This window comes from Cottoperca gobio, chromosome 21, assembly GCF_900634415.1.
Source record: "Cottoperca gobio chromosome 21, fCotGob3.1, whole genome shotgun sequence".
Lineage (NCBI taxonomy): Eukaryota > Metazoa > Chordata > Actinopteri > Perciformes > Bovichtidae > Cottoperca > Cottoperca gobio.
Window position 1 is genome coordinate 13,730,195 of NC_041375.1, and position 9,163 is coordinate 13,739,357.

A 9,163-nucleotide genomic window follows, 5' to 3' on the forward strand; every position below is an offset into this window, starting at 1 on the left:
GTTTTGGATGTATTCCTGCCATTGATCGGAGTCTGGCTGCAGGGGGAGAGATGGCAGCTGGGAGAGACTGCGCTTACTTTAATGAATTCATCCAGCTCTATCCTGCCCAAACGGCCTGTGGATACAGCATTTCTCCCAGTAAATAAAGACCCTCTCTCCGCTCTGTCTCTGGCCCTCATGGACAACCACCACTGTTCCTAACACTTCTCACCACTACACTGGATTTACTCCTGCCTGCACTCTCACTCTCATGACTTCAGGTTTTGCACTTCAGAGTTGTCAACTTCACTCTGTTCTTAAAAGCCCCTCTCGTTGTATTCCCCTAGTCTGTATTCAATTATCTAGCTTCGCTGTCTTCGAGCAATTACTGATTATCTCCAATGTAGTGAAGACCTTGGTGTTTGCTCTGCTCTTGATCCACAAAAGGGCATTATCTGGGCCTGGGTATGAGTCAAGGCAGAGCGTATGAGAAAATGAGGCTCGGTTTGTTTAGGGGATGCGCTATAGTGAAGGTTAGAGGCTTTAACTGTTCCTTTGCAAAGGGCTCTCCCATCAGGGGTATCAAACGCAAATCCAACAGCTCTTTACTTTAACAACCTTAAGTAGATGAAGTGGACTGTAGCGAAGATAATCATAGTCCATGAAGAACATTTACTTTTCCACACATAATACAGACACCTGGTTGAGCTAATTATTATAACGATATTAAATCAAACTTTGATTGGGCTGCATTGCACATTGTTTTTACTTTGACTTTATAAAATGTTTCAGAAATGAACATTTAGTTTTAGTTGCACCACACTATAGCAAGTATTTTGTTTTAATAGAGTATACATCCGAAGCTGCAGGGAGGGGAAGTCCCCTCACTGTTCTTCATAAAGCAATAAATAAGAGGGATGATTTTCTCCCTGCTATTAAAATATTGATACCACTTTACCACCAGATTAATGCAAAGCCAGCCCGTGATTATTTATTATGTATAATGTAAATCTGTATTTAATATCTAATAATAAAAGAAAACACAAGAACAGTGACATATTGTTTTGGAGGTTTACTTCACGGATCAAAGAAATGTTATATTTCTACATTCGTACTTTCTATTTGTAACGTGAAGGCATTGTGGGTATTGGTTGGTTATTCCAAAATGCCCCCCAGATATGTTTTAATGCCCTACAGAGTATTCTGTATGTTTTGTTTAAAATGTAGAAAAATGTCCGCTTTTGTGATTAATAACAAAAATAAGCAGTTGCACATTGCGAGATATTTTCAAAACAATTAAATATGTAAACTTACTGTTTTTTACGGGCTGAAATCTCTATGCAGTTAGAAAATACTTCTCTGCTTTATAATTGAGTGTCATTTTTCTGCAGATAATGGGGTTATAATAATAGTGAACACATGACATGACCAAATCTAAAGGTACCATACAATTAATGCCTTTCATATCTTTTCACACAGTGCATTACATTTTCTGAGACCATTGTTGTGCCGTGGTGTGTGATGGGGTATGTTCTTGGTGTATTGAGCATCTTTGGTAATGTGGCTCAGATAATTGCCCAAACGGTGCTTGCTCAATAAATCGCCTTTTCTAACCTCTGATATATTTTTCTGGGGGTCTTGGAACTGGCAAACGGTAAGTGCCAAGCTTTGTTAATTACAAGGATAACACATGCACTCGTCAAATAATGGATGTGGTTTGCAATTTCAAGTTTTAATAATCAATTACTGGCATTAATTCTCTGTGGAGTCACAGGATAGTCATTAAATCTCAAAAGGAGCACACAATATAGCTTTTTCCAAAGCCCTATTTTTAAATACATAAGGGAACAGGGTCTGCTTTAATCCGATGCATTTTGTTGCCTTGTTACAATGTAAAGCAGCTCAATTAGACCTAGACAGCAGCGCTTGTAAAATAAGTGTTTGAGACAGTGAGTGATAAATGATCATATTAATGCTTATTCCTACAGGGACTGAGCCAACAAGGACAAGACTAGAAATATGTTGCAGTAATACTGCATATCAGCTTGTTTTTTTCTTTTATATGAGTTACTGCTTTTATTATGTTGAAGCCAGAAGTTTCATTTAACACCAAGTCTTGTATGAACTCCATAAAGCAGACGTATCTGTCTGTCTGAAACATCTCTGTAACTGGCCTCTTTGATCTTAGCAAACAGGTAGATGTAGTGCTATCGAATCAGTGTGCTCTTTTTCTCCCCCTATACAGCAGGGTTCCTGTTATTGTATTTTCAAGTCCACCTTCAAAGCTGAAACATTGCAGAGGTTCTTTTTGACCTTGAGAAATTAACATGGGAGGACTGGCTTTGCTCTGAGGGAGCCCTATAGAGGCCACGTCCCCTCCTAATCCCCAGTTGAAAGGCATACCTCTACTGCTCAGACAAAATAGTAACATCCCAGCAGGCTAAGTGTTTACACCATAGAAATAATAATATTGTATTTCTATGGTTTACACGCTATCAGACGATATATCAAAACATCATTTCTTTTAGGTTATTTAATACGGACATTTTGTCTTTGTGAGATAGGTTGTGAGGTTGTGCTTGTGTGTATAATGTGTGTGAGAGGTAGTGAGACGGAGACAGAGAGGAATGGCCCTGCACAGATGAACAAACAGTGAATCTGAAGTGCAGCGCCCTGTGTGGCTGCCCACCAACTGAACAACATTAAGGCAGTCCTCCATGTAAAACCTGCTCACTTCTCCCACAAACACTCGAGTTTGGCAAATGGGCAGCGACTCAGCGGGGAGGAGCTCTCACTGGATGGCAGACAGTGAGCTATGGACAGCAGGGAGACATAAACCACAGCTTCTGGTGGTGATGGACTGATGTTTTAGGTGATCAAAAGGATGGATAAGAAAAGGAAAACGACAGGGGTAGCATCGGGAGGGGGTCTTGGAGAGGAAAACATTTTGGACTTTAAAGCTAGAAAGACATGAAAAGCAAAGTGAAGCTGAGATGTTTGACAGTGCAGCACTTGGGGTGAATATTATTGTACACTAGTAAAAGTAGACCAAAACTCTCAGATTCACTTTCCTGTGATCGCTATCATTCACACCATAACATGTAGTTGGGCCTCCAAAACAACATGATATACTGTATATCGTGGGCAATTTTCTTCAAGGTTGCAGAAAAGAACTTAGGATGATATATTGTCTTTGCGTTCTTCTGCAAAATAGGTCAACAATGTTCACCGTGGCACACACTGATACACATGCGCATGTGCACGAACACTTTTACACACGTATTGGATCAATTTACATTCCTGCCTACTTTTTTCCCTCATTTGCATGGTGTGCGAGTGACTCCTGAACAGGGTGGGAAGCCTTGTGGATGAATTAGGAAATGGTCCATTTCTGAGAACACAGTGGAATAGAAGCAGAGCAGCATATGTTGGGATTTCAATGGTCAATCGATGAATAACCCAGAGCGATGTTTTTCAGTGCAGATTGGCAGGCATTGTGCAGTGGTATCTGTGTGTATGTGTGTAAGAGAGAGGGAATTCATCCTTCCCCAAAGTATTACGCAGTGGTCAAAAATATTTGCAATGCCAGGAGGTATTTTGAAAAATATTTGAAAAGATTCAATACCGTGCTGACCTTTTGCTGGGCATTTGTGAACAGATTCACTCTACGTCTAATCTGGCTCAGAGTCAGGGAGGATCTGTGTTGCTCTACCATGCAGTCGATTCTAAATTATGTTAATCTATTCTGCTTGTGCATTTACTTTGATGTCTTTATTAAAATCTTTCATTTTATTGTACAAGTCGAGGTGGTTTACTACAAATTTAACTAAACAAAAACTTAAACATTTAATTGCATGCACAAGAATTTACATACTATGAAACTGTTGCCTGTATAATTAAAAATGGAAATACATTATATGCGATCTAAAAGTATTTCTCTTTAATGCAGAGGCACATTATTTGCATCAAAATCTTTATTATGTTTATTTTACTCCCACATCTACTGTACATGATATATGACTATATATATATATATATATATATATATATATATATATATATATATATATATATATAGTCATATATAATTACTGCAAATCATTTCATTTCTGGTCACTTGGATTTTGATTGGAGCTGATGTGAAATGTTCCTCATTCTACAAAGCACCACCACAAGAGGGCAGAAAATAACCTAACACTCGATCCAATGAATTTATAATTCCTTATATTTTATGCCTGCAGCATTTTATACTAAAGATGTATTCCTTTTTAAGAATGTGGCGTTGTAGTACAGACAGATGGCAGAGGCATTTAGTATTTTCTATCAGTGTTTTCATTAGTTTTCATGGTGATGGAGAGGATGCCTTCACAGAGTCTGTTACTGTAAATAACAACTGTATGCATCACACATATTACAAATTATGAAAAATGTAGTAAATCAAGCTTTCAAATAAATCTAAAATTCAGTTGTATAACAGCATAAATAAAAACAAATAGGAAGTAAAGCATCTAAACAATTGTAAGTGTAGCTTTAAATGAGAAACAGTGAGTGGACAATATTTTCAGTGATTTATACAGAACACAATTACCTAAAGTTTTCATGGTTAGTTATTTCTAAACAAATTTCAATGCTTTGTTTGTCCTATGCACAGAGCATGTGTTATACAATACAATGACATCCAAAGTCCTCTTTAACTGCCATCTATAGAGCAAAAATTTTGTTTTTACTTATAGTTACAACAGCACAATAGGAACACAGTGGCAGTGAGACATGTATACAAGTGAAATAGAATGAAACACGTATAATGATTCTAAAACTTCAGAGCCGAGACTTTGCTGACTAATCAGCCATCTAATGCTGATCAATATTTGTTGGGTGGATACTGTCCCGCAAGTTCTACCTGCAACATGGAGTAATGAAAGTAGCACACTCCTACTGTACATTACACATAGGGGCCACGGACATGGGCCTGCTGGCAGCAGAAAAGAGGATGATTTCAGTGGTATTGAGTAACTGAGAAATCAATATAGTTCTGGATTAATGCATGACATAATAAATCCTTAGTTGCTGCAGTTATTGATAATTATTCTACAATTTAAGGTCATTGTCTAGGTATAATAGTTTTAAAATGGTGTTTTTAATGTGCTTGGTCGCTAAATAGCCCCACGTTGAAATGTCAAGTGCCCCGAGTGTGGCAAAAGAACAATGCGCATCCCCAGATCCTTTGGCAGCGAAAACGGATAGCACAAATGTGATGCCAAGTAGGGCTGATTCCCTGTTGCCCCGCTGCGATTTGATTGGCTATGTGCCAAGTGCTGTTGTCATCGTTTGCTCGTAGCTGGCAGAAGTTAGTATTTATTTTAAAGAAGATAGTAATTGTGGTCACTATGATCGATGGTGATTATCTTCTACTGCGCGAATTTCAAAGTCTGCCTTTTAAATAATTTAAGATTAAACACCTCTTTGCCCACCAGCTGCGGGATATTGATACAAACCAAATCAGTGGTAAAAAAATAATCAGATTCCATGTCTAATGGTTCCCCATGGAAAGAATGGCTAGCTTGTCAGAGAAAATGTTTTATTTTGCTTCCTGTGTGTGTTATTCGGAGGGGATAGTCAAGAACCGGCTTTCAGGATCTCAAGCATGGTTATAATAGTTCATGCAAATGCAGTGCAATGAGAATATAGTCTTCATCTGCCAAATCTTTAAACACAATTTACATTTAAGAGCATGTACTCCAGATATACACTCAGGAGTGGTGCTGACAAACTCCCTCATGAGAGCTTGAATATCATCATCATATATAATCCTATCATCCATAATGTCGCTGTGGACATGCAGCTATGCCAGATGAGTTCATCTCCTCAGAGTGTGAGTGTTACGCAGCCAAGTTTTCAGTCGACAAGTCCTGAGTTCTGTAAGGATGCATTAAACGCAGGTGCCCACAAATGCAGCTTGATCAGCTTTTACACTAACGAGTCCCCTTGTTTGTGGATGTGTGTTTGACATAAATCCTCCAATGCCATGGACTGTGTGGAACTTTTCAGGTCTAGTGAGGTTACGCAGCATCATCAGATGGAGGTGTAAAGATGCTCCATCAATGTTGCTTGGAAGCTGAAGAGAGCTCAGGTTGACTTCGGCTACAGCTGTGCCCCTCATGGAATCCACAAAGATTTGTTCCCCCTGTGCTACGGTTATCAAATCCCACTTTGATCCAACTTGGGCTTAATTTCTGATGCCTCCACGCTGATTCACCTGTTTCTGCTACAACATTTTCCGTTGCTGTAGTGTTGCAAAAACAAGATGGTGTCCTGAATATTCTACTAGTGTCAGGCCGCTTGAGGTTGTGTCCAGATGCACATTCCCTAGTGTTCGGCAAAAGAAAAAATACAGTTTTCTCCAATTGCAGTGCGTATGGCTTGCTTCATAAGCTCTGATATTATTTATGTTGTCACACCAAAAGACACCTTCGTTCTACTTACGTTTTTTCAGCATCTCCAAAACAAGGCCATAGGCATGGGACATCCTTGAAATGTCCTTTGTCCAGCATCTGACTGACTGACCGACTGGCTTAAAGCTAAAAGCATGGGGCTATATGATATAGATACAGTCCATGATCAGTAGGAGCATATGTTTCAGTGGTTTCATTGCACTCTGCAACTGGTACAGGCAATACTGTTTTGACAGTAGGGATTTAAATTGAAATCAAATAGGTGATGCCCTAAAAGGTTTGCATTATATTGGTGAACATGTTGCAGTGAACATGGCATGCCTCTTAACAGTGTTTGCCTCTTTAATTAGGTGTGTATTTAGTTTACACTACATGTACGTCTCCCAAACACAACCAAGCAGCACAGCAACAAGACTAATATATTCTGCGGCTGTTGCAAGGAAAGAGAAAGACTGTGAAATGTGCAGTGAAGTGAGACATAAATGGTTCAAGACGGGATCTGACACTGTCATTCATTCAGCACAAATAAAAACCCATTTATCACTGGAACTTACATTATTATCTGCAAAGAACTACACTAACACAAGGACAGTACAATGCTACTAAAGCCCAACACCACCATTGAGTACTTGCCGCCATTTGATATAAATAACAAGAAATTAAACAAAAAAAAAGCAAAGGCAACAAAGACAATGTTCAAAATAAGATTACCAATTGTCCCTTCACTGTCCCCTCTACATCTCTATCATTGCCCAAAGGCTTTCTCTCCCCTCAGATGGAGGCCAGCAAAAGATACAGCTCGTCCTTCAACCGAGAGATTTACAGCACTGCTCACATACTTATTCAATTAATCAACAAGCCACAATGCATACGCATTCCAACACTAGACAGCAATGGTACCTTATAACCGCATTCAAACTCCATTTCATGTTATAAAAAAAAAAAGAGGGTTTTGGACAATTTAATACACAGAGAATGTTTTGAGAGCATGCTATTTGTTTACTTAGCGCTTCCTTTCAGGCTGAGGTTGAATGGAGGCTAACGTCAATCATACCTCTGGACCATAGTTGTGTGCTGTTAACTGCCAGTCTTTGCCCCTTATTATAACATAAGTTAATTGAATCCCAGTCCAGTATTGCCGTCCAGATGCTTCTGTGTGTATAAAGGTACAAAAGTGATGGAGCAGGTGTAGCAATATTTGCACTTAGTGTATTTCCACTGAATATCAGTTTGCTCTGGTCAGACATTTAAAAGAATAGTTCTAGCTTTGTAAACCCCTTTCATTTAGTGCTGGGCAGTATTCCTATCTTCCTGTTTTCAAAAGAGTCCTCTTTGACCCACATATACCAACAACAGAGAAATACTTCAGTCTGAGCTACCGCACATGGATTGGTTGGCTTGCTAAAGATACACCAAGAAATGGGATATGGACAAAATGGCCATGACCTCAGACATGACTGCACACTAAAAGGAAATGAATGCATCTTTGTCCATAACAGACTGTTGAACACAGGGACCACAACATATTTATGTGTAATGGTTTGCAGAGGTGGTCAACTCACATGGTGGTGGATTAATTGCTATCATATTTCTTCAACGACTGAAACATGGCAATAGGAATTTACTAGCTATGGAACGCCTCTGTAGCCGAATGGTTACAGAGCATGCCATATAACTCCAACGTCTCCGGTTCAATTCTGACCTTGAAACCTTTGTTGCATGTCACACCCCTCACTCTCTCCCCCCCCCCCCCCCCCCCATTACCAGTCTGACTCTACACTGTCATCTCTCTAATAAAGGCCAAAAATATAAACTTAGAGAAAAAGAGATTTTACTAGCTGTAGTCTCTGTGTGTGCACACATGTGTGTCCCTCTGTGTAAATGATGGTTGGATCTAGACCTTTTGTTCCAGATGATCACCTATCACCACACAAAATACACACAAACTTAGCACCTATAGATGAACATAGTGTTCATAGCATTTAGCAGTTAAAGGTCCAGATATTTCTGAACAAAAGCTAAAAGCTTTTTCTGCAGCTTTTAATCATATCTCAGTCTTCTCAGTCATCATGAAAAGTTCTATTGTCATCACATGACAATCACCTGTCCAAGGTTCCTTACTTCTGACATGTGATGATACCTCCATGACAGCTGTGCAAACTCCATTGAGGAAGACCAGTTGCTGCCTTTTGTAAACTGATATACAAATTTCGCCAATAGCAAGACATCTTGAGAGTGTTGACCTTTAAGCAAACATATGGACGTGGATGTGGACTGTTAGCTGGGGAAATGTCAGTTTGTCTCCTTGGTCACTTCCAAGGTTCCCTTGAGCAAGGCACCAACCCCCAAATTTCTCCCTGGGCGCTGTATAGTAGCTGCCCACTGATCCTACAACTGGGATGGGTTAAATGTAGGTGCTAGATGTCACTGTGTGTAATGGTCTGTCCACATGTGACAATAAAGTTAATTATATTCTAGTCTTTTGTAAACTCTGATATACAAATGTGCATTGTTGACCAATAGCAAGACATCATGACAGTTATGACCTTTAAGAAAACAGGTCCAAAGACCTCATTTCAGTGTCCAAAACTGAAGGAGTTATTGTAGCGTATTAGCGTAGTGATAGAATATCCACTGATATATTAATGAATAGTTACACATTTTGGGAAATATGCTTAAATTGTCTTTCGTTCAGAAAGTTAGATGAGATGATTGAAACCTCTCTCATGTAT